General features: G+C 46.4%; 1 long non-coding RNA gene across 2 annotated transcripts; it reads right to left on the minus strand.

Annotated features, from left to right (window-relative positions):
* LOC110260442 lies at positions 1,397-19,545 on the minus strand. Of its 2 annotated transcripts, XR_002343745.1 has the most exons (5): positions 19,431-19,545; positions 17,249-17,420; positions 16,851-16,888; positions 2,090-2,192; positions 1,397-1,833 (listed from the first exon to the last, which is right to left on the minus strand). It is a non-coding gene; the product is annotated as an uncharacterized LOC110260442 (long non-coding RNA). The 2 variants fall into 2 exon arrangements; XR_002343744.1 differs by lacking the exon at positions 16,851-16,888.

Here is a 25,122-nt window from a genome sequence, read left to right on the forward strand (position 1 = left end):
CCCCTTCCTAAAAAGCCCTTGCGGTTTCCTATTGCTTCTTACTGAGTCCAAACAGCTTTTCACTGTGGACCGGCCCCAACTTACCCGCCCGAAACGCTCCAGTCTTAACCCTGTCCTCACCCAAACCCTCTGCTCGGTCAGAGCGCTTCCCCGGCCGCTCCTGAACACGCCGAGCGCCGTGGCCCTTGCTCTTTGCTGCTGGTGATACTGCCTTCCCTTCTTCCAGGGACGTCAATCCCACCCTAATTTCTGTTCTACGCTGGTTTCTCTTGGGAGACAAATGCCTGCCTTTCTCCTTCTCTTCCTTCCTTTCTCTCTTTTCCGCAACATGCGTTTCCCCGACCCTGCCATGCTCCTTGCATCACGGTCCTGCAACTCCACGCGCTGCTTTGGACAAAGACGGGAGAGGAGAGTGGGCTGCCCTACAGACTCTGGAGCCAGGCATCTGACTTCAAATCCACGTGCCACCACGTGCTCCCCGGTGACCTCAGCCAAGCTACCAGTCTGCTCTGTGCCTTAGTTACTTCTGTGCTACACTGAAGATAAAAATAGCGCCTACCTGCCAAGGCGGCTGCGAGGATTAAATGGAGCATTGCCTGTAAAACAATGCCTGGCCCAAGGTAAGCACGAAAGGATGATGAGGATGCTGAGATGGTGGGTTATTTGTTCTTTTGTGTGCACTGCATTTTTCCATAACTGTTTGGTAAACGCTTTCAAGCCAGAGATTCGCCCAGGGGAGCCTCACAGGAGGAGAGCGACACAGAAGGTCACAGAGGTCGGAAGAGCAGGCGAATCAGATGAGACAGCTCTCGGTAACTACTCTGAGACCCTGTGTGCTACGTGTAAAAGGGAAATCGTTTTTCTTGCACTGATCCTTAACCTGCTGGGCCATGGGGGAACTCCTCCACGTGGCGTCTCATCCTCTTATCCGGTGTGTTCACAAGGTCTCTTGAGGCCCAGGTTTGGAATTCACACAATGTCCCTTCCTCCTCTAAACCAAAGCTCAAGGCCAGCCCCTCGTTAAGAGGTGGAAAGATTTTGACGCCTCTTCACGGGAGTAGCTAGAAAGAATTTGTGGCTAATTTTCATCTATCATAGATGTTTAATTCAATCACGCAAGGAGTTAAGAGGTATGAAAGAGTCGAACTTCTGGGAGTTCCCATCGTGGGAATGACGGGAATCCGACTAGGAACCATGAGGTTGCGGGTTCGATCCCTGCCCTTGCTCAGTGGGTTAAGGATCCGGTGTTGCCATGAGCTGTGGTGTAGGTTGCAGACGTGGCTCGGATCCCTTGTTGCTGTGGCTCTGGCGTAGGACAGTGGCTACAGCTCCGATTGGACCCCTAGCCTGGGAACCTCCATATGCCGTGGGAGCGGCTCAATAAAAGGCAAAAAGACAAAAAAAAAAAAAAAAAAAAAAGGAAAGAAAGAAAGAGTCGAACTTCAGGTGAAAACTACTGCATCACTGCCAAGGGCTGTTGTTACACAGCTGAGCCGCCGTGGCTTTCGTCCTTTTCCAGGGTCTTTTTGGCAGGTGCGCTCTTGAGGAAGTTCCAGGCAGGATACTGCACGTTCACTGAGCCAACTGGAGGGTGTTTGGGGCCTCAGCCACTACCTATTTTTTTCCCTCCTATTCAGTAATTTCATATCTGAGTCTGCCACTAATTCAAGGACATATAAAGTGCGCTGAATTTTGGAGAGATTTTTCCGTGTGCCGTACATCTTGTGATAATATTTGTCGTTAGCGCCAGCACTGATCTCTGGTTCAAAGGAAATTTACACTTCAACTCCGTGAGGCAGGTTCTCATCTTCTTAAATCTTGGTACCAGAAGGTCTAAAGAAAATGGTTAAAAAAAAAAAAAAAAGAAAGTAAGGTTGAATGGCTTTATTTAGCTCTGTGACATCCTCACGAGAATTCATCAGGGAGAACCAGCCCGAGGGGGCACCCCTGTGGCGGCTCCACGGTGCAGGGTCCCGGCTCGAGGAGCTGTCAAGATGCCGAGGTAGGTCCTCCCTTTGCCCCGCCCTGACAGCCATCTCCGTGTTAGAGGGAGGCCCCTGGACCATGGCTTATTCGTCTGTCATCTCACCTGGTGATCCGATCGGCTTGTCCCACCGTGAACTAGAATGTGGCCAGAAAGGCATCCATCGGTGTTACTGCAGGTTGCTGTGGCCGAGGCCCGCTGCGATGCTCTGAAAGAGAGGCCCACAACTTCCTTCGGGAGAGACACAGGGAGGAGTTCCCACTGTGGCTCAGCGGGTTAAGAACCTGACTAGTATCCATGAGGATATGGGTTGGATCCCTGGCCTCGCTCAGTCAGTTAAGGGGAGTTCCCGTCGTGGCGCAGTGGTTAACGAATCCAACTAGGAACCATGAGGTTGCCGGTTCGATCCCTGGCCTTGCTCAGTGGGTTAACGATCCGGTGTTGCCGTGAGCTGTGGTGTAGGTCAAAGACGTGGCCCGGATCTGGCATTGCCGTGGCTGTGGTATAGGCTGGTGGCTACAGCTCTGATTCGACCCCTGGCCTGGGAATTACATATGCAGCAGGTGTGGCTCTAAAAAAGGAAAAAAAGAAAGAAAGAAGAGAAACACATGGAACTGCCCTAGTTCCTCTGCTTTCCGGTTTCATCCTTAGGGTTTGTGAGATACTCCAGTGGTCTTGCCCTCGGACCCCTGCCTTGGCTCACGTGCCAGAGCTGGTTTCTATTACGTGTTAGCAAAAGAAACTTAACTGAGAGAAGATGGCCAGCGCCATGGCTCGATGGCGGGAAGGAAAGGGCTTAACAGGTGCCGTTACACTCATCCATTGATTCATTCCAGAGTCATTTGTCGAGGAGCCGTTATACGTCAATCACAGCGACAGGCACACAAATAAGACAGGACGAGGTGTGGGGACAGAGTCAGGCAAACGTGTAATTACACTAAATTGGAGTAGCATTCTGGTCGAGAAGCTTATAAACTGCCGTGGGAGTACAGATGAGAGTATGAATGAACACTCCGGGTAGGTGGGGGAACTGGGGTTAATCAGCTTGGAGAAGGATATAAGCTAAGGACTAAATCAAAGCGATACAGAGAATTCAATCTCATTACATTACAGCGCCAGCAGAGGAAGAATGTCTACATCGAGGCCGAAGACCAGCTGTTCTCAGCATCGATTCAGCACTGCGAGTGGAAGCTGATTTGAACAGCAGCATGAGAGACGTAGATTATATGCAGAGGAATTTCCGGACAGTGAGAGCTGTTGATGCTCGGAGATTGCCGAATCTTCTCTGGAGGTTTGAAAACAACACAGCTTTTGGTCTGCCTGGGACAGCTCTGCTGTGATGCTGTCCAAAGCAGAAAAATGGGAGGTGATTGCCCAGGGTCTTTTCTAACTCAGCACTTTTATAATTCTGTCACTTTAAGAAAAACTTCGTGGAATCCATGAATAAATACAATGTTAAGTAGAAGTGCAACGCAAAAAAACCAGGAAAATAATCAAATCATCAATTCTCTCTTGGGTCAGGGATGAGGAAGACGTGAATAGACCAAAAAGCTTCAATATATGTGCCTCTTTCTTTCTTTTTTTTTTTTTTGCTTCTTAGGGCCACACCCGCGGCATATGGAGGTTCCCAGGCTAGGGGGTCTCATCAGAGCTGTAGCCGCCGGCCTACCCCACAGCTACAGCAATGCCAGATCTGAGCCACATCTGCAACCTACACCATAGCTCACTGCCATGCTGGATCCTTAACCCACTGAGCGAGGCCAGGGATCAAACCCGAGTCCTCATGGGTGCTAGTCGGGTTCGTTAACCACTGAGCCACGACGGGAACTCCTACAAATTTCTTTTGATCGTGAACTTAAGCAATCAGAATCAGTCAGATGGGAGTTCCCTGGTGGCCTAGTGGTTAAAGGATCTGGTGTTGTCACTGCTGTGGCGAGAGTTGGATCCATGGCCTGGGAACTTTCTCATGCACTGGGTGTAGCCTAAAATAGGCCCCCTCCCCAAACCAAATTAAAAAATTAATGAATGAACATTAGCACTTTACATCATTTAAAATTTACATCTGTCTTTTTTTTTTTTGTCTTTTGTCTTTTTGTTGTTGTTGTTGTTGTTGCTATTTTTTGGGCCGCTCCCGCCGCACATGGAGGCTCCCAGGCTAGGGGTCGAATCGGAGCTGTGGTCTCCGGCCTAGGCCAGAGCCACAGCAACGCAGGATCCGAGCCATGTCTGCAACCTACACCACAGCTCACGGCAATGCCAGATCGTTAACCCACTGAGCAAGGGGCAGGGACTGAACCTGCAACCTCATGGTTCCTAGTGGGATTCCTTAACCACTGCGCCACGATGGGAACTCCCACATCTGTCCTTTTTAAGGTTAGCTAACTACATTTTACTTGGAGAATTTTTGAATTCTTTTTTCTTTTTTTCTCCTTTTAAAAAATAATGATTCTGGTCGGTTTCTAATGAAATGGATACCATGTCAGGTTTGTAACCTGCTGAGCCACAACGGAGCTACTGAATTCTGCTTTCTCCCACAAGATTGATCTCATTTACATTCTGATGGGCGGATGTGTTCCCTGTACTTGCTACACTTAAGAGCTCTGAGCACGTTCTGTGGCGCCGTAGATGTGGGTTCATGTAACAGGTGGGGTAGCTGGAGCTGAGCGGGAAGACAGATGCTGTAGGAGGGCATCGGCGGCGTGGACCCAGCTCGTCCTTCTTCCCTCCCTCTCCCCCCGCTTCCTCCTCCCTCCCCCCCCCCCCCCCCCGCTTCCTCCTTCCCTCTTTCCTTCCTGTCCACCCCCCTTCCTTTCTTCTAGTTATAGAGGCCACTGTGAGCTTAAAATTAGAGCATGTGTTCAGAGAATTACGTGTTGAGCTAAACATAAGATATATGATTGGAAAATAAAACTGGAAAATTAAATTGGGTAAAATGATGCAGGATTTGCTAAGACTGCAGGATTTAGTTTACTGATTGGACGTGGGAAACACCCAGCCCTTGGAGGAGAAGCAGGGGAGTGGTGTGGAGAGCCAGGCTATGGAGAAGAGTAACCCCCTAAAGAAGTCGGGTAAATTGGGGAATCGTTCAAAATGATACACAATTATTGTTGTTTTATATTAAACCCCAAAGACGTACATCCATACACCCATGTTTGGATGTTAGGTGAAGGCTGTATTTTGAAAATGGGGGTCCATTCCTTGATGTCCCAAGATTTTTCTTCCTTCAACCGTAACTGCAATGCGTTGTCTATGATTTTGCACATTTGATTTCTCAAAAGCCAAAAAAATGTTCAAAGATATTTGCCAAACACTCTTAGTGTAGCAGCCCCCCGCCCCGACTTTAATTTTTTTCCCACTCTTTTATGCTTGTCTCACCTACGCTTACTTACATTTTATTAGCAACTGCTTTTATCTGGACTTTACCAAAGCATTCCACTTAAATTTCATAAAAAAACCATTTCTCTCTTTTTTCTCACATGTACGTCATCGTTTACAAAATTTTTAATTCAGTAAAGCAATTAGAATAATGAAAGCACACCACAAACTGATTCTTGATAAGTGTACAACCGATGTCAGAGATGACCCGCATGCAGTGGTTTTTTAAATTTTTTATTACTCAATGAATTTTATTACATTTTTAGCTGTGCAATGATCATCACAACCCATTTTTATAGCATTTCCATCCCAAACCCTCCATGCATCCCCCCACCCCCAGCCTGTCTCATTTGGAAACCATACGTTTTTCAAAGTCTGTGAGTCAGGATCTGTTCTTCTAGTTATAGAGGTTCATTGTGTCCTTTTTTTAGATTCCACGTGTAAGTGATGGCATTTGATGTTGGTGCCTCACTGCCTGACTGACTTCACTTAACGTGACAATTTTTAGGTCTATCCATGTTGCTAAAAATGCCATTATTTCATTCCTTTATTGGCTGAGTACCGCAGGCAGTGTTAATTTCCTTCTCCTCAGGCATGTCTGGGTGCTGGAGCATCGGGGGCCTTGTATCAATAAGAAGCCCCAAGGCAACAAGAGCCAGGTGCAGCGTGGGCATGAGGTACAGAATGACAGGGCTGGGCCTGCACGAAGGCCATCTCAGGGCGACAGCGCAGACAGACAGACCCAATCGAGATGCACACTGAAGTGGCACCTGCTCCGTTCGTGCCCAATACAGGGATCGCCTGCTCTTCAACTCTAGAACATGTCCTGCCGCTTCATCTCCAAACACGACATCTTTCTGATTCCCACGCCTTTGAAATTCCTATGAACCCTCTCTCCGAATTTCTCATTCCATCCACGATGTCCTAATTCTGCTTTCATGTATTTCCTTCTCCTTTTCTAAGCTGCATTTTGAGTGATTTTCTAGGTTCTAGCTTTTAATTCATTAGTTCTTTAGCTGTGTTTACATTTTTTAAAAACAGGCTTGAGTGTTTTATTTTATTTATTACTCAAATGAATTTATCACATCTGTAGTTGTATAATGATCATAACAATCTGATTTCACAGGATTTCCATCCCACAGCCCAAGCACATCCCCCCACCCCCCAAACTGTCTCCTCCGGAGACCATAAGTTTTTCAGTGTCTGTGAGTCAGCATCTGTTCTGCAAAGAAGTTCCATCTGTCCTTTTTTCAGATTCCACATGTCAGTGAAAGCTTTTGATGTTGGTGTCTCACTGTATGGCTGACTTCACTTAGCATGATAGTTCCTAGGTCCATCCATGTTGCTAAGAATGCTGGTATTTCGTTCTTTTTAATGGCCGAGTAATATTCCATTGTGTATATGTACCACATCTTCTGGATCCACTCCTCTGTCGATGGACATTTAGGTTGTTTCCATGTCTTGGCTATTGCAAACAGTGCTGCAATGAACATCGGAGTACATTGTGTCTTTGTGAGTCGTGGTTTTCTCTGGATAGATGCCCAGGAGTGGGATTGCTGGATCAAATGGTAGTTCTATGTTTAGTTTTTATTTTTCTATTTTTACTTTACATTTCAACCCATCCATTAAGTTTTTAATTTTAGGGCTTGTATTTTTCATTTCCAGAATTTGTATTTCATTATTTTAAAAAGTCTGTTTTATAGAAGTGCAGTTGTTTTGTTGCCTTATTATATTCTTTTTGCATAATTTTGAACAATTTATTTCGATATTTCAGATTTTTCTTTTTCTCTTGAAGATAAAAATTATATATATATACACACATATATACAGATATATGTATATATTTTTATTTTATTTTATTTTATTTTTCATCTTTTTTTGTCTTTTCAGGGCCGCACCCTCGCATATGGAGATTCCCTGGCTAGGGGTCGAATTGAAGCTACAGCTACCGGCCTACACTACAGCCACAGCAACGCCAGATCCGAGCCGCATCTGTGACCTACACTATAGCTCACAGCAATGTTGGATCCTTAACCCACTGAGAAAGGCCAGGGATCGAACCCACATCCTCATGGGTCCTAGTCAGGTTCGTTTCGGCTGTGCTGCGACGGGAACTCCCATATTTTTTTAAACTTCCTGTGGGTTGTTTTTCATGGGAGTCCTGGTCCTGGAAAGATTCCTATGAACAGTTTCAAATTTGCCTTTGCTTTAAGAGTTTTATCTGTTCTGTACTAGGTTTTGCTTTGTTTTGTTTCTTGATGTTTGACCTTACCCATGGCTTATGGAAGTTCCTGGGCCAGGGATCAAACTGATGTTGCAGCCGCGCCCTCAATCCACTGCAGTGGCAGTGACAGATCTTAACCCACTGCACCGCAAGAGAATTTCTGGACCAGGTATTTTATGTCAACTTCCTAGCTCAGGATACCTCACCATATAGGTAGTTTGAGTTCAGATCACATGCCCCTGTGTAGCTTAGACCTGGGATTCAGTGTTTTTTTAGAAGTTACTATCTACTGCACCACACAAAGAGAAGCCTCTAGCACAGATGAGCCTATTTTAGGTCCATGCCACCTGATGAGCAGCCTTCCTGACCCCTAGGCTCACGCAGGTAGCTCAAGTTCAGGGCCCTGAGGTCGGGTGTCTGAGGCCCAGACTCCCCTGTTCCTCAGGTGGGTATTAAAAACCCCGGGCTTCTGGTTTTTGTTTTTGTTTTTTCTAATTACCTTGTAAATTTTTGGCCTCAGTTTCTGCTCACGACTCTCATTTTGAATGCTGTCTTTATTTCTAACACTGAGATAATTTTTCTTTCTTGTTCACAATTTAGCTGTGTATTTAAAGTTTGCTGTTTGTGTTACATCAGGTCCAGAATTCCTGTGTTTGGAGCCGTGGCAGGGGCGTCAAGAGAGGGCAGAGGCTTCCCCATCAGTGGCTCTGTCTCCATGTGTGACTCTTTTTACACAACTGAAAGATGCTCCAGTTTAGGGATCAGTGCCTTGTTGATCATCCCTAAAACACAGCATAGCTTTAGAGTCCATCAATCACAATACTTAGCATGTTCTGGATGCCGTGCAAAATATTTCCCTATCATATATTATTTAATGCACAAACTCAGAGTATTAAAAACCGTTACTATCATCTCCATTTTGCAGAAGAGGAAACTAAGACCTAAAAAGCTTAAATAGGAGTTCCTGTCATGGCTCAGCAGAAAGAAACCTGACTAGTATCCATGAGGACGCAGGTTCACTCTCTGGCCTCGCTCAGTGGGTTAAGGATCTGGCATTGCTGTAGCTGTGGTTGAGGCCGGCAGCTACAGCTCCAATTTGACCTTTGGCCTGGGAACCTCCAAATGCCCCGGGTGTGGCCCTAAAGAGACGAGAAAAAAAAAAAAAAAAAAGCTTAAATAATTTTGGTAGATACAATCAATAGATGAGAAAGTAAGATTAGCACCCAGGTCTTACAGAAACCCTAAAAAGCCTATATGGTGCCAGACTGCCACCTGTCCAATTTTCCCCCAAGGGGAGCCTTCCCAGGAATTGCCATTCCTTTTTTTTTTTTTTTTTTTTTTTTTGTCTTTTTTGTTGTTGTTGTTGCTATTTCTTGGGCCGCTCCCTCGGCATATGGAGGTTCCCAGGCTAGGGGTTGAATCGGAGCTGGAGCCACCGGCCTACGCCAGAGCCACAGCAACGCAGGATCTGAGCCGCGTCTGCAACCTACACCACAGCTCACGGCAACGCCGGATCGTTAACCCACTGAGCAAGGGCAGGGATCGAACCCGCAACCTCATGGTTCCTAGTTGGATTCGTTAACCACTGCGCCACGACGGGAACTCCTTTTTTTTTTTTTTTTTTTGTCTTTTTTGGGAATTGCCATTCCTAATTCCTGGATGACATCATCTGGGTTGTATTTTTCTGGCAACATTTGATTATAAGAGCTTATTCCCCCTTATACCTTGGTCTCTGACCCCAGAGAGCATGGGGCTTTAAATTACACATGATTTCCAAAGGCAGAGGCAGACTAGATTACAGCTGGCGGACTCGAGGGTAGATTTTGTCTTGGTGCCCAGCTCACACAGTATCCGGGAGGTGAGCGCTAAATAAATACATTCTAGGACTGAGGGAATTTAATAGGGTGTGTGGGGAATTTACAGTCTCCTTCGCCTTTCCTGTGAGATCACTTCTAGCTCCATCTAGTTTTCTTAGCACCCAAACCTCTCAGTCAACGAGCTCCCGCCTCTCCTGTGCCTTGTACCTCCAGCCTCTGCTCCTGGAGTCCATCCACAAGACTTTTCAAGGTGTTCAGTCTCTTCCATTCATTCAAACACAAACCTTGGGCATCTTCTCAGAGTCTCCTGGTGACTTTCTCTACAAAGACACTTGTGGCCTGAGCTGCTACCACTCCCTTGCCTGGCATCTTGATTCTCTGTGGCTGAAGTCTCTGAACAGGCTGCAGGCTGAGTTGCAGCCTTGGGCCTGCGGGGCCCTGGTGGGCCCCCCACTGAGTCCTCCGTTCCAGGGTGCCCTTCATGTTTCAGGCCCATTGCGCTAAGACCGATGCCACGTGCCTGGAATCGAACCTCCTGGTGACTGCGGATGCCCAATGACACAGCCAGGAGTGTGGAGGAGTAAGTCCCTCTTGGATGAACCTTGACCAGCAAGATTCAGGAGTAGGAAAGGATAAAACAAATTCCCAACCTTTTCCCCTGCGGACAGCTCTGAGGTGTGACTTCTTCCTGCAGCCCTTCAGAAAGGCCTGCGGATACACCCGCGGGGAACCCCGCGTTTCTTCGCGGATGGTTCTGAAGTGGTGCTTCCCCCCTTTCATTACCCTCTCTTCCCCGGACTCACACTGCACACACGAAGAAGAGAGTCTGAAGCCCCACTTCGGGCTGTTTCCCCCGGGCCGGGCTAAGACAGCGATGACCAAAGCACCATCCTCAACCCCACGTCTTCCTCCGTCTATCCCACTTGCATCTCTCTTCCTTCCTTGGAAACTTTTTGAAATAGATTCCTTTACTCTTTATCTCCGTTGTCTTATCGGCTGTTCGTCCCTAGCTCCTCTCGACCTTGTCTCTCGAAGTGCTTTTCACCAAGATCAATGACGACCTGCGGTTCTTAAATGCAAAGGCTCCTTCTCAGCCTTTATCTTCCTTGATCTTGCTGCCGCTCTTGACACTGGCCCTCCAACACTGTCGCCCGGAATTCGAGACGGTGCACGCTTAGTTTTTATCTTGCTCTTGTAGCTGCTCCATCTCAGTCACCCTTTACATGTCCTGTAAATATGTCTCGAGGGGCCCAGGATTCGGTCCTCGGTGCCCCCCTTCTATCCACCTCTCGTCCTCTCTCCCCTGCCCTCCCCTCCGTGCCTCTTCTTCTCTGGTATAAACTCTCCCTGGGTAATCCTATTCATTCACAAAGCTTTAAGTGTCATCTCTATGCCAGTAACTCCCCAAACCATATTTTAAATCCAACCTTCTCTCTTGAGTACCAGATTCTTTTTTTTTTTTCTTAATTATTACAGTTGATTTACAATGTTGTGTTAGTTCTAGGGTAGGTCATTGATTTAGTTTTATACCTATATTTATATATTCGTTTTTTACATTCTCTTCCATTACAGGTTATTAAAAGATATTGTGGATAGTTCCCGCTGTTTGAGTACCAGTTTCTTAAAATGAACTAAGTTTCTACTGGATATTTCCTCCTTGATGTCCTATTGATTCCTGAAACGTGTCCAAAAATAAAACTCTGCATTTCTTCCCACCTGAATTTGTTCCTTTTCGTGGCTGCTCTGTCTCAGTGACTGGTACTTCTATTCCCAAGCCAGAAATCAGCTGCCGTCCTTGCTTGCCCAAAACTTCTCCCCTCATTAGGGTAACCAGTTCATTCCAGTTCCCTCAGGACTTCCTTGGTTTTAGCATGAAAGGCCCCCCATCCACAGAACTTCCACAGTCCCGAAAAAACTGGAGTGGCTTGCCTGGAGCCGCCCCCGTTTTAAAACCGGGAGTCACATCTTGAGAAAGTCCCTTCAGTCCTGGGCAAACCAGGGAGGCCGGTCACCCACTTCCCCTTAGCCGGTCAATCATCAAGACCCACTGATTCTAATTTTTTTTGAGCGCAGGTCGTCATTGATCTTGGTGAAAAGCACTTCGAGAGGTCTCAGTCCGAGTAGTTTATTACACCATTTACTTAAAAATATGGTGTTAGGCCCCGGGAGGAATTATCCCACCAGCTGCTAAGAGAGTAAGAGAGTAGGGTTTCTTCATTTTGTTACACATGTTTCAGCCATACTGGCTCTCCTGCCCTTCTCATGCTGGTCCTTGTTCTCTGCCACTATGTCTGTGTATACAGGGCCAACTTACTGAGATACTTTGGCATCATTTTCCAAAAAAAAAAAAAAAGAAAAAGACTAATAAATATACTTAAAGTTATGAGATTTTTATATCTCCTTGCCAAAATTTGTCTTCTGCATCAGGAAGAACAGATTGATTTTTATAAACTGAATCAGCGTTAGGTATAGTTCATGGGGCTTGATTTGGACAAAGAAATTCCTAATTATATCATGACTCATTTCAGCATGTTTAGTCATCATGGCATGATGAAATTCACATCACTGATCTCTAGGGGATTAGAAAGAAAACTAATTTCAGTTTTTGCAAGTCATTTCGAGACCTCCAAAGAAGGCTTATAAAGGACATGAAAGGGTCTAAGAACTACATAGCTCCCAGTTTGAGTCTAAGTCTGAGAATTAGTACAGTTAATCAAAACTGCAATTCACAGCCCCTTAGAAAACAATATGCAGAACACATGGCTATTGTGTGCAGTCCAGCAATCAGCAACGTCTACAGGTTGGTCATATTCAGTTAACCTCATTCATTCTTTGGATAACATCGTTGAGTGTATCTTCATTTTCACTAACGCAAATGATTGAGGATATTAAGACGGCGGTAGAATAACTTCTTATGCGTATGGAGAGTCACACTATTTGGGCTTCTCAGTGGACTGTCTTCGTACATAAGCTCTTGTTTCAGAGCTTTGAGAAGAATGTGGGTAAACAAACCAAAAACAGAGTTAAAATTCAGAAACTAAGATTTCCATACAGATATGTTTTCTTAAGTCATTTAAAATTCTCTGCACGTTCTTAGTTCTTAGCTTCACGTTTATGTTTTAAAAGATAGATTGTCCTTTGTTTTCTTTCTCACACAAGAAGGTAGTATAAAGCAATAGATGTGAAAATACTCTGAAAATTAAAAATGCTTTGCAGTTGTAGGTGGGCCTGTCATCTTTTCAGATTTGCACAGGGCAAACATGAGGAAAATTTCTGTTCCAATCTCTTCATCCTTCCTGCTGTTCAGCTATCCTTCCATCTCTCTTTCCCTTCCTTATTTTTCAACAAGTATTTATTGAGGAGTTAATATCTGTCTATAACAGATATGGCTTTTTGCCATTTCTAGGGCCGCTCCCGCAGCATATGGAGGTTCTCAGGCTAGGGGTCTAATTGGAGCTGTAGCCACTGGCCTACACCAGAGCCACAGCAACGCGGGATCCGAGCCCTGTCTGCAACCTACACCACAGCTCACGGCAACACCTGATCCTTAACTCACTGAGCGAGGCCAGGGATCGAACCCACAACCTCATGGTTCCTAGTTGGATTTGTTAACCACTGAGCCACGATGGGAACTCCTGTATATAACAGATATGATCCCTGTCCTCATGGAACTCAACAGTCTTGGGGCAAACAGTACATAGGGAATTTAAATCCAGTTTGACAAAGACCATAGTTTGGAAGGAAACTGCTGGATGGTTAGATCAGGAAGCGTGGTGGTTAGGGCAGGTTTTCCACAAAAAGGGATGTGTAGGGTGAGAGCCGGTCCTTCGGCTCTCCTGGGGAAATAGGGGAGCTATCTGAGGTCTCCTGGGAAGTGTGGGTAATAACAGGGCAAGTGATAGAATGTTCCAGGCAGAGAGAACACACTGTGCAAAGGCCTCAGACGAGAGTCTGGGGGTTTCATAAGTGTTTCAGAGTAGCTGCTCTGCCAGGTGAGAAAGCTTCGCTTCAGTTCGCGTATCAGCAACGTGGTCCTTAGTTCTGTGCAGTATCTGATGGTAACAGGAGTGAGGTTTAGCCCTTTAAAACTACTCTTTAGCCTCAAGTCTTGGATTGAATCATGCCATTCCTGGCAGCTCTCTGAAGATTATTTTTATTTTTTTTTTATGGCCGATCTGTGGCATATGGATGTTCCCGGGCCAGGGGTTAAATCTGAGTTGCAGCTGCGACCAATGCAGCAGCTGTAGCCACTTGTGTCCCTTAACCAATGCCCGGGGCCAGGCATCCAACCCACACCTCTGCAGCCACCAGAGCTGCCACAGCAGACTCTCCAAAGCTTTTGCTTTTTAAGACATGGCACTTTGAATTGAAACACTGCAATGGTCAGAGTATTCAATACCACCACTCCTATCGCGTCTCATTAGAAAGAGAAGATACTGGGCCACCGAGCATTTAGATGCCTTTCCTTAGGTTACAGAGCTATCGATGGAAGCTATCATACCGAGTATAGGCTTGACTTGGAGCAATTATGTTCTCCACGTATGCAAATCCCAGAACAATACAACCACTATAATACTTGAAGATCAAGCACCACCATAGAGGCTGCCGACCAGCTCCAACAATACAGGAGAGGGAGGGAACCAAAACCCTTCTCATGGACACAAAAGCACATTGTCTGATCTGCAGGATCAAGATCTCTAGTCTGACATGCATCACCTGCCACGGCTCCTTCCTAACCTTCTATTATTAGAGAAATTAGTCTTGGGGACATGAAGTTTCTCCTAAAGCTTCCTCAAGGTCGATAGCTAGTTGAGCACAAAATAGCTCCTGTGGAGGGCTTAGGGAGGATGGGAACGTAGACCTGAGCAAAGGAAAAAGGCAAATGAGGCGGAGTTTAAGAAACCCAAATACAAACTTGTCTACGAAAGGCTGACAGTTCACGAATCCCAGGGACACTGAGCCATCAAACACCATCCGAACGATGGCTAAACACCCCCAGCCTTGAGTAACAACCAAGCACAAGAATAACCACAGGAAAGGAAAACGCACGCCTCTGCCGTGCGATGTTCTGGATTCCTGAGTAAGGTAAGGACGGTGAAGAGAAGCGGGCATCTCATATATGAAGGTAGTAGACGAAAGTCAAAAAGATACACACCACACCAAGAAACGCTAGGGGTTCAAGTGTCTTCACAGCCACTTCCCCTGGTCCCCGTGCCCAGGCAGTGGCAAAACTTCTGTTGCAGCTGTCTTCCTGCTGCAGGAAACCTTGCAGATGGCATCCTAACCCTTGAGCAAAATGAAAGAGTCCTTAAAGTGAACCTTCTTTCATGAGAGTTCTTTCTACCATAAAACTTTCTGTATCTCTTGGAAATCTTTCAGTTGTAAGGGACAGGATACCTCACTCAAACCTGTGTAAGCAAAACATTTGTTAGGTGCTCATACATATGAAAGGGCCAGAGGCAGGTCTTGTCACAGACGCAGTTTGAACTGGGGGGTCAAATAACGGGTTCCTCATCGCCTTGCAACTCCTCCTTCCTCTGTGTGCCAGCTTCATCCTTGGGTTGCTTCTTTAATGAACCAAGATGTTGGCGGCGTTTCTAGGCTTCCCATCATTATCTACAAAGTCCAGTGGAGGAGGGAAAGCTTTTCTTCCTCAGAGTCGGTCGCCACGGCCAGGAAGTTGGGGTTGTGTGCTTTTGCGTAGGTCAGTCAGGGTCTCCTGTGAAGCTGGAATCATTATTCCCACCCAACTGAGTTGGCAGAGCCTCAGGCTGGGAGGATTCTGCCCAAGGAAATTTTGCTTCTAAGATGAATGAAGGAACCGAAACTAAATAGCAAAGAAAGGATTTTTGCAACCTTGAGTTTTCTCTTCTTTCTTTTTTGGCCTCCCACCTGATATGGTCTCTCAGTTAAGTTTAGCTTTTGTGTTGGTTAGAATTTAGTTTCAGGAGCGTGAACTAAAGACTCAAAACCACAGTCTCTTAAGCAAGAGAGCAGTGTATTTCACTCTCCTTTAAGGTCTGAGATGGTGTGGCGGCTCGCACTGTGAAATTGCTAATAAGGCCAGGGTGTGGCTCTGACATCTCTAGGGTGTCACTCCCGAGCCCATGGTCTAACGTGGGTCATTCCTATGTCCCATTCCGAAAGAAAGGGCAAAGAAGGGCAGGATGTGTCTCTTCTCCTCATGTCAGTTCTCAGCTTTGATGCTATGGACACAGTGGACCCCATCATTCTTTGCGGAAGTGGGTGTTGTGTGCAATGGAGGGTGTAAACAGCATCCTTGCTTCTACCTATTAGATGCCAGGAGTAGGTCCCTCACCCCTAGCTAAGGAATCAAAATTACTCCAGACCTGCCAGGTATCCCCGAGGGGGGCCTGTGTTACTTCCGCTCACATTCTTGGGCTAGAACTGAGTCTTACAGTCCTTGGTCCTTCAGAGCTGCAAGGGGATTGGGAGGTCGGATCTTTTCTTTCGTTCCAAGTCACCGAGTTCAAGTGTGCCGTGAGCTGTGGTGTAGGTTGCAGACGTGGCTCGGATCTGGCGTTGCTGGGGCTCTGGAATTTCCTGGGACAATTTCTCCCCTCGCCCAACACTCTGATACTCTTTGGGATGTGTTTATTTGTGAACTTCCTTTTTTTTCCCCAACGATTTAACTTTTTTCATCACAGCTGGTTTACAGTGTTCTGCCAATTTTCTGCAGTACAGCAAGGTAACCCAGTCACACGTACATACATACATTTTTTTTTTTTTTTTTGTCTTTTTGCCATTTCTTGGGCCGCTCCCTCGGCATATGGAGGTTCCCAGGCTAGGGGTTGAATCGGAGCTGCAGCCACCAGCCTACGCCAGAGCCATAGCAACGCGGGATCCGAGCCGCGTCTGCAACCTACACCACAGCTCACGGCAACGCCGGACCCTTAACCCACTGAGGGAGGCCTGGGATCGAACCTACAACCTCATGGTTCCTAGTCGGATTCGTTAACCACTGCGCCACGACGGGAACTCCCATACATACATTCTTTTTCTCACATTTTCATGCTTCATCATCAGTGACTAGATACAGTTCGCAGGGCTATACTGCAGGATCTCATTGCTTATCCATTCCAAAGGCAATAGGTTGTATCTGTAAACCCCAAACTTCCTTTTAAACTTCAACCATGGAAGACGTCAAAATCCATGAAACTGTGTGTGTTACAAACGGCATTTCATTGGTGCTCATTTTGAGGGCACTGAAGTCTGTCAGTTACCATTTCAAGTCACTGTCAAAGCTTTCTCTCCAAGGCTGTTGGCACAGATTTACCCCTGCCATTTCTGCTAAAGTCATTGGTGCCAACTCACCACCACCCATCCTGCTACACTTTACATCCCCCCCCCCCATTTTTGCTCTTGATGAAGCACCAATGAGGGCCTCCAGCATGTTATGGATGTACTTTGATGAGTCTAGCTTTCCCACCTGGCTTCTCCCCTGCAGGGTCACAGCGAGATTCTGGGCTGGAATGGAAGACAATCCGGAGTCACACAAACATCAAGGTTCTCAAAATCGTTTTTCCAGTTTCTAATAATTGAAATATTGTTATTGAATCAAGTTTATATGCTTGACTCTTAGCAGAATTATCTCCCCAAATTACTTCTCAGTCCCACAGAGGACTAGAATTCACAGATAATACACTGTATGTTTTCCTGACCAGCCCAAACACATGGAGGTCTAGTTTAGGCTCCACCTGAAATGGTTTGCTATTCATTAATTCATTATTTCTGCTTATTTATTCAGTCAACACATTTACTAAGTGTCTACCACATAAGGGCGTGTTCTGGGTGTTAGATTTGCTGCTGCGAGCATGGCTGACTCACCTTCACTCTATAATCTAACAGCTCCCACCTCTTCCACGTGATCAGACTGAGGGTTAGGTACTTCATGCAGTCTTTCATCGGACGTCTTCAAGTTACACCTGAATCTCTCTGCTCCCCGGTTGGCGCAGCCATTCACTATTTCCGTAGGCCAATCCAACCAATGAAGACTGTCCTGAGACAAAAAGGAAAACTCACTCAGTCACATTCTCAAGTTAAGCAGAATATCTGAGTTAGTAGGAGTTTGGGATTGTCTACTCGTCGCTGAATCTGAGGTGTGCTTTTCCTGTATGAGTGTCGATCAGACTGAGGGTTAACGACGTTGCAATGTGCAATTTGCTCTGGAAGATCTCATCCTCCCAAATGCTTTTTTAAAATAGAATTATTCAAAATATTCTGTTGTTGGCCATCATCAAAAATTCTACAAACAATAAGTGCTGGAGAGGGTGTGGAGAAAAAGGAACACTAATACACTGTTGGTGGGATTGTAAATTAGTGCAACCACTGTGGAAAGCAGTATGGAGATGCCTCAGAAAACTAAACATAGAACTACCATTTGATCCAGAAATCCCACTCCTGGGCATCTATCCAGAGAAAACCACGACTCACAAAGACACATGTACTCCGATGTTCATTGCAGCACTATTTGCAACAGCCAAGACATGGGAACAACCTAAATGTCCATCAACAGAGGAGTGGATCCAGAAGATGGGGTACATATACACAATGGAATATTACTCAGCCATTAAAAGGAACGAAATACCAGCATTTTTAGCAACATGGATGGACCCAGAAATTATCATGCTAAGTGAAGTCAGCCACACAATGAGACACCAACATCAAAAGCTTTCACTGACATGTGGAATCTGAAAAAAGGACAGATGGAACTTCTTTGCAGAACAGATGCTGACTCACAGACACTGAAAAACTTATGGTCTCCAGAGGAGACAGTTTGGGGGGTGGGGGGATGTGCTTGGGCTGTGGGATGGAAATCCTGTGAAATCGGATTGTTATGATCATTATACAACTACAGATGTGATAAATTCATTTGAGTAATAAAAAAAATAAAGTAAAAATAAAATAAAATAAAATAAAAAACCCCCCAAAACCAAAATATTCTGTTGTGGTAAAGTACATATAACATAGCACTTATCATTTTAATCATTTTTAAATGTATATTTCTGCAGCATCAACTACGTTCACACTATGGTGCAATCATAACCACCATCCATTTCTGACGTTTTCTCCTTTTCCAGATGAAACTCTCTACTCATTAAAGACTAACTCCCTATCCCCCCTTCTCTCTAGCCCCTGGCAACCACCGGGCTGCTTTAGGTCTCTGTGTACCTCTTGGGCGGGCCGCCTATGGTGTTTGTCCTTTTGTGATGGCCTCCTATTGTTTAGCATCATGTCTTCAGGTTCATCCACACTGTAGATCCTGTTAATGCTGACCAATATGGCGGCCACCAGCCAAATGTGGGCTTTAAAATTTAAAGAAAATGAAACGAACAATTCAGTTTCTCAGTCACACCAGCCACAATGCCAAGGTTCCAGCACCATCGTTAGTGGCTACTGTATTGAACAGGACACACAGACGATTTCTGTCATCCCAGGAAATTCTACTCCACTGTGCTGAGGGTGCTACCTTGGATTTTTCTCCCCCAAAGTCGTTAGGGATCATTTAAACGTTATAAAATTCGTTGCCGCCTAACAGAGGGTGCTATTCGGATTGCTCCTTTGGCTTTGCCAGCCTGTAGCCTGCAGTTGAAAGACAGGACTTAACCTTCTGCGGAACCTAAGAACAGAATCCATATAGCCTTGGGGCTGGCCCGCCACCCCCGCCACAGGTGCACCGAGCTGGCGCGCACGGGGACAGAGGGAAGGTCAGACTCCAACGAGGGTGAAGGGGGCAGGAGATGAAGAGTAAGTTCGCTGTAAGTTAATAGCATCTTCAGTGCTGATGGTTTTTGAAATTTAGTTTGTCGCCTCTCAAACCCCACGTAGTAAACATGCACAGGGATGGGAGCTCTCACACCGTGAAGAACCTGTTACTGATGGGATGCAGGAGGCCCAGGTGGTGGAAGCAGTCCCAGCGGGGGTCATGGATTAAAGAGGGAAACCTGGGGGAGGCTGGGAGACCCCGGTACGTGCAAGAAAACCCCCCGCACAGGGCAGGCTCGCTTACCTAGTGCAGGTGCGGGAACCGCCCGAGATCATTGAGTGGGGGATGGGAGACGCCTGCGTCCAGGTTCCGACCCGGCGCCGCGTGGGAGGCCCGCCCCTCGGCGGATTTGCATACGCTCCTAACCGGAAGCCGAGGAGGAGCCACGCCTCCCGGAGCGGAAGAGGCGGGCCTTCCCCGCCCCGCCCCTGGGAGGATGAGGGCGTGGCCCACCGGCTCCCGGGGCGGAGCTTCCGCGCCCGCCCGCCGGCGTCTCTCGGGAGCGTCCAGTCCGCTCCAGCGGGTTCTCGCCTGTGGCTTTGTCTCGGCTGAGTTCGTTCTGCGCGGGGGCGTGAAGAGCCTGAACCTCGGTGAGTCCAGACACAGGGTGAGCAACTCGAATTTAAAACTGTTGGTTTAAGGAATTCTTGTAGTGGCGCTGCCCCCGTGAATCTGACGAGGAACCATGGGGTTGTGGGTTCGACCCCTGGCCTTGCTCGGTGGGTTAAGGATTCGGTGTTGCCATGAGCTGTGGTGTAGGTTGCAGATGTGGCTTGGATCCCATGTTGCTGTGGCTCTGGTGTAGGCTGGCGGCAGTAACTCCGACTGGATCCCCTAACCTGGGAACCTTCAGATGCCGCAGGTGCGGCCCTAAAATGACAAAGTAAATAAATAGATAGATAGGTAAAACCATGGGTTTAAGTCCCAATCTGGGTTTGGGTTGTGTTCGAGTCCTGGCACGTGGGTTCAATTCCCAGTCTGGGTTTGCCTGGGGTGAGGCCATTAGTGCCGTCAGCTTCATTTTGACCCGACGTCTTTTAATTCCTGTAACAGGCTCCTTGAGTATCTGTTGTGGAGAGGTCTCTGGGTAAATGGAACCTGGTTATGACAGGGGCAGACTCCGCTAGACTCCGCCCCTTCCTTAGGTGATTTTCAGCCTTTCTTTGCAATTGAGATACCTTGGTAGTAATGGTTTATTTATAATGATTTTGTTATTGTCTCTATAGGAGATCACGTGTTCTTAAAGGGAGAAAATGAATGCCATTTGCAGGGTTTTTCTGTGCCTTTGCCTCCTTAGGACAGAGACTACTACTGTGAGCAGCTTGCTCTGACCCCAGAAATCAGCAGAGTCCTTGCACATAATGGGTGTTCAAGCAATGTTGAATGAATGTGAATACCTTGGGGCTTCTGAAAGGCTGGGGCTGGGAATCATTTTGTTAGGAAAACTGATTTTTCCTGAAAAAGACCATGTCAAACCTGTTCATCAGTAGGCTTGCCTGATCCTTCTTCATCTGACCAGGAAGCAGCATGGGCTAGCAGTTAATCTGTCGGACAGAAATGGGAGCTGGCTCGGGTTCCAGTTCCAACTCAGGTTCTGATTAGCTGTGTGAACTTGGCCGTATTAACCTCTGCAACCTGTTTCCATATTTGGGACACAGTAGTAGCTACATTCTAGGATTTGTGTGGGGATCAGATATAAAATGCATGACCTGCTTAGTGACGTGCTTAACCCGTATTTAGCTCTTGGTATACGTTAGCTTAGAAAGAGAACACCTTAGGCATGTGGGCAGGGAGAATCTAGGCTTAGGCTAAAAGTAAGAGAAGAAGAGGAGAGAGGACTGCTCCAATTCTAGGAATCTAGATGAAATAGCTTGTGTCACGGCACAGAATCCAGAGCTAAGGAGATGAGAAAGTCTGCAGCTTTGTTGCAGAGCTGGCAGCTGGCATTGCCACGGCTGCAAAGGAACTGTTCCGTCCTGGACACCTTCTCACCCCCTGTGTCATAATAACATGGGCAGGAAGTGTCTTCCTTTGTTCACTATGTTTTGAATAGGGCTTGTTAATGACAGACTTGGAATGAATTGGTTTTTTGCTGAATTCACATTTTTCACTTAATCCTCATGAGAATGCCATGTGGTGAGTGGCTTTAATCTCAGGTGGGGAAAATCGTGGTGTTCAGAGAGGTCACACAGCTAGGAGTTCCCGTCGTGGCACAGTGGTTAATGAATCCAACTAGGAACCATGCAGATGCGGGTTCGATTGCTGGCCTTGCTCAGTGGGTTAAGGATCCGGCATTGCCGTGAGCTGTGGTGTAGGTTGCAGACGAGACTTGGATCCCGTGTTGCTGTGGCTCTGGTGTAGGCCGGCGGCTACAGCTCCGATTCAATCCCTAGCCTGGGAACCTACATATGCCTCGGGAGTGGCCTAAGAAAATGGCAAAAAGACAAAAACAAACAAACAAACAAACAAACAAAAAACCCCAAAAACAAAAACAAAACAAAAAAAACCACACAGCTAATGAGTCTTGGAACCAATATTTGTCATTCAAAAACAAATGGTCTTTCCACTTTATATCATATAAATTAGTTTTAAGTTGTTTTTTCAAGAGGAATGAGGGACTTAGGAGTTTAATGGGGGTCGTACACATTATGCAAAATAAGGCAAAAAAGGGATGAAAGAGAGCCGAGATCACATGTAAACTCAAGGACATCACTGCTCTCTGACATCTGAGATAAGCCAAGAGTTGCCACGGTCTTATTTTTGTCTAGGTTCATGGCAGCTGGAAAAATGAAGAGGTTCCCCTTGACCTGGGCACTTAATCTCCTATCCCAGGTATTTCAGTCCCAACCTCAGGAAGCTGAGTCATCAAGTGAGTGTGTTTTCTTTATGAGAGTGTAAACTCTTTCAGGACAGGGGCTATATCTTACATGTTGGAGTCCATTACAGCCTCCAGCTTGATACTTCGCCAGGTGGTCAGTGCCTAGAATGACAGACACCTGTGCTTCCATGCATTGCAGGGCAAGTGGGGCTCAATTCTACCATTCTGCCCACCTCTAAGCATCGATGACTTGTTTGAGAAGTACCTGAAGGGGTGCTATGTTCTTACTAAAGTAGCGTCATTTATGTCAAACCCCAGCATGAAGGAAATTGAAGGGGAGTGATTGCAAAAGTTTATACGCAGCGTCTAAGTGCTCACCCACCTAAGCATAAACATGAGTAGTAGGCATGCCTGTAGGTGGAGCCTCCTTTACCCTTGGGTAAGAGCTTTGACTTCACGGTTGCTTGAAGCCCTGAGGTTCTGGGCTGTGTACTATGGAAGAGGTAACTACAAGCAGATGTAACTCTAGAGCAAAGGTGCAATTTGATTACTCTTTCCTCAAACAGGGACTGCATTTGGCTGTGTGTAGGAGAAACCCCCAAATGGCAGTGGCTTGAGTTAGACAGGGGTTTAATTTTCTTTCATGAAACCACAAGCACGGAGCAAGGCAGGTGTAGGACAGAAACTCAAGGGTATCAGGCCTTTAAATCCTTGTCAGTCCCTCCTAGCCTTTCCTTTGTGGTCAAATGCAAGTGGCTGCTGTGTCACCTGCCATCATGCCTGCACGTGAGGATGCCCGAAGGGGGGAGAATGTAGGGCCCAAAGAGCAGAAAGGGCCTGCCCGCTGAGCCTGCTCCTGACTCCCATGGGTCTTCTTTTTCTTGCCTCCAAACTCTGACTTCATCTGCTTGTCCGAGACCCTGACTCCTGGACACGTCTGTTGCTGGGTACATCTGTCTAGGATGGAGGCTAGGAGGTGTTTTGACGAGCTGGGCACTTTGCCCTCATCTCCCAGCCAAAAGGAGGTTCTGTCGGTGAGGAAGTGGGAGGATGCATGTTGCATAAACATCCAGCCTCCTGCTGTCACTGTCCGTTGGAAACCTCAGCGAGGGCCCGGGTTTACTTTACCCTTTATTTTAAGTAGCTTTCACCTTTGGACGAGTCTCCTGATGAATTAGCTGCCTTCATATTGTATTTAGTTACGATACATTCTGAGGTAGCTTTATGAGTTTGTCTTTCGTGGGAATAGGGTAGGTCTCCTCTGAAATGCTCAGTATTACGTGGCAGGAGGCCTGGAATGCGGTCAGACCTAGGCTTGCCCGCAGTTCACTGTGAACCACTTTGAGATGAAAGGGCAGAGGGCGAAGTGAGCTGTAAAATTCATCCGCAAAAGCAAATGATTGCAGTTAAACCGGACGTGCCTAGAGAAGCACTACAAGGTGGAAAGAGTGTTTTATCAGAAATTAAGAATTTATTTGCATCTGTCTCTTCAGATGGTCTGGGATTAGGTGCAGGGCTGTACGCATTGACCAACACAGTAGAGAGGAGAGCTCAGAAACGGACCAGTGCCCAAATGGAAATCTTGTTTATGACTGAGACGGCATGGACCCTGTGCGTTGGTTGGGAAAAGATAAGCTTCTCAATAAAAGGTACTGGAACAATCTGGAATCCGAATGAGGGCGGACGACACTGGAAACCTGTCCCACGGCACATAAAAAAAGAAATCCACGTGGGTTAGGGCGGACATGTACGGGGCGGAGCTCCGGTGCTGAGTGGAAAGAGCAAGTTTCCAGGGTGTTTCCCCTTGAACAAAGCCACGCAAAACTGTATAATATATTGGCTCCTAAGATAAACATGGTTAAAGGTGGAGCGGAAAAAAAAGGCAAAGAGAAAATGCAGGATTGCACTTCCTTTGAGGGGGTAAAAGAGGAGACAGGATCTTGGTGTTTTTGCTTTTAAACCGGGGACTGCCTGCACACAAGGCTGGCGTGCTATAGTGCTTAACACATTTTCATAAGGGTTCTTTTTGTGGCTACAGGTGACTTTTAAAAGATTTAAAATGTGGCTATGGGAGAGATCAGTCTCATCGGATTATGGCGAATATCAGACATGAAAATATTTGAAGAAACACTAAATAAATATGTCATTTCTATCTACCACAGTGTGTACTTCTTGAAGGCAGAATTATTGATTCATTTTTGTATCCTTAGCCCAGTGTCTGCAATACAGTGGGTCCTTAATATTTTTTGAATGAATGAGTAAGTGAGAAAGTCATTTTAATGTTAGCATATTGAAGACAGGTTTTAAAATTTAGTATTATTAGAACTGAGCTGCTCCTTCTAGTATTTACTAGCAAACATATTACTCATTTACTTATTTATTCATTCGTCAAATATATAACAAGGCCTACTGTGTTCCAGAGAGCATGTTACTTAGTAGGGTACTGAGATGAGCTCTGCATGTGTCCTGTTTGCAATGCGCTCACTGTCTGATGAAGGAGACAAATGGCATCTAGACAGTGATAATTGCTTCTGTAAAAACCATTTCTTAGCAGTGGTAAGACTACCACTACTACGGGGAGAAAGAATGCTTCTCTTCCTGGATGATTTTTTTTTTTTCTTTTCTTTAGACAAAAGGACATTTTCAAAGTTTGCCTTGATGAGTCGTAAATCAGCTTATTTAACTCTGTTTCACAGGCTTTTCAGGGAAATGCGATTCTCTGTTATCTCACATGAACTGGAGGCCGGGCCGGAAGCATGTTCCTGCCTTAGACTGAGTCCAGTTCAGACTGGAATCAGGTGTGACTAGGAAGGGATCTACTTAATCAACACCTGTGATGAGCCCAGTGACACTCAGAGAGCAGTGCTCCAAGTTCAGGGAGTCTGCGTTTGACAGATGCCAGCACCTAGCAGGTGACACAGTAGCAGGTGCCAATATGGGCCTCGCCAGCTGTGTGGAATGAGTGTGCGGCCAGGATGAAGTCCACCACGAGGACAGAGGGGGATTGAAACTTCCGCCGAGGGGACACGAGGCCGAGTGCTTTAAGCGAGATGGGCAAGTGTTGGGGACCGGACCTCCCAAATCATATTCCTTGGAATGTCAGTCCTTCAAAGATGC

This window comes from Sus scrofa, chromosome 4 (assembly GCF_000003025.6).
Source record: "Sus scrofa isolate TJ Tabasco breed Duroc chromosome 4, Sscrofa11.1, whole genome shotgun sequence".
Classification (NCBI taxonomy): domain Eukaryota; kingdom Metazoa; phylum Chordata; class Mammalia; order Artiodactyla; family Suidae; genus Sus; species Sus scrofa.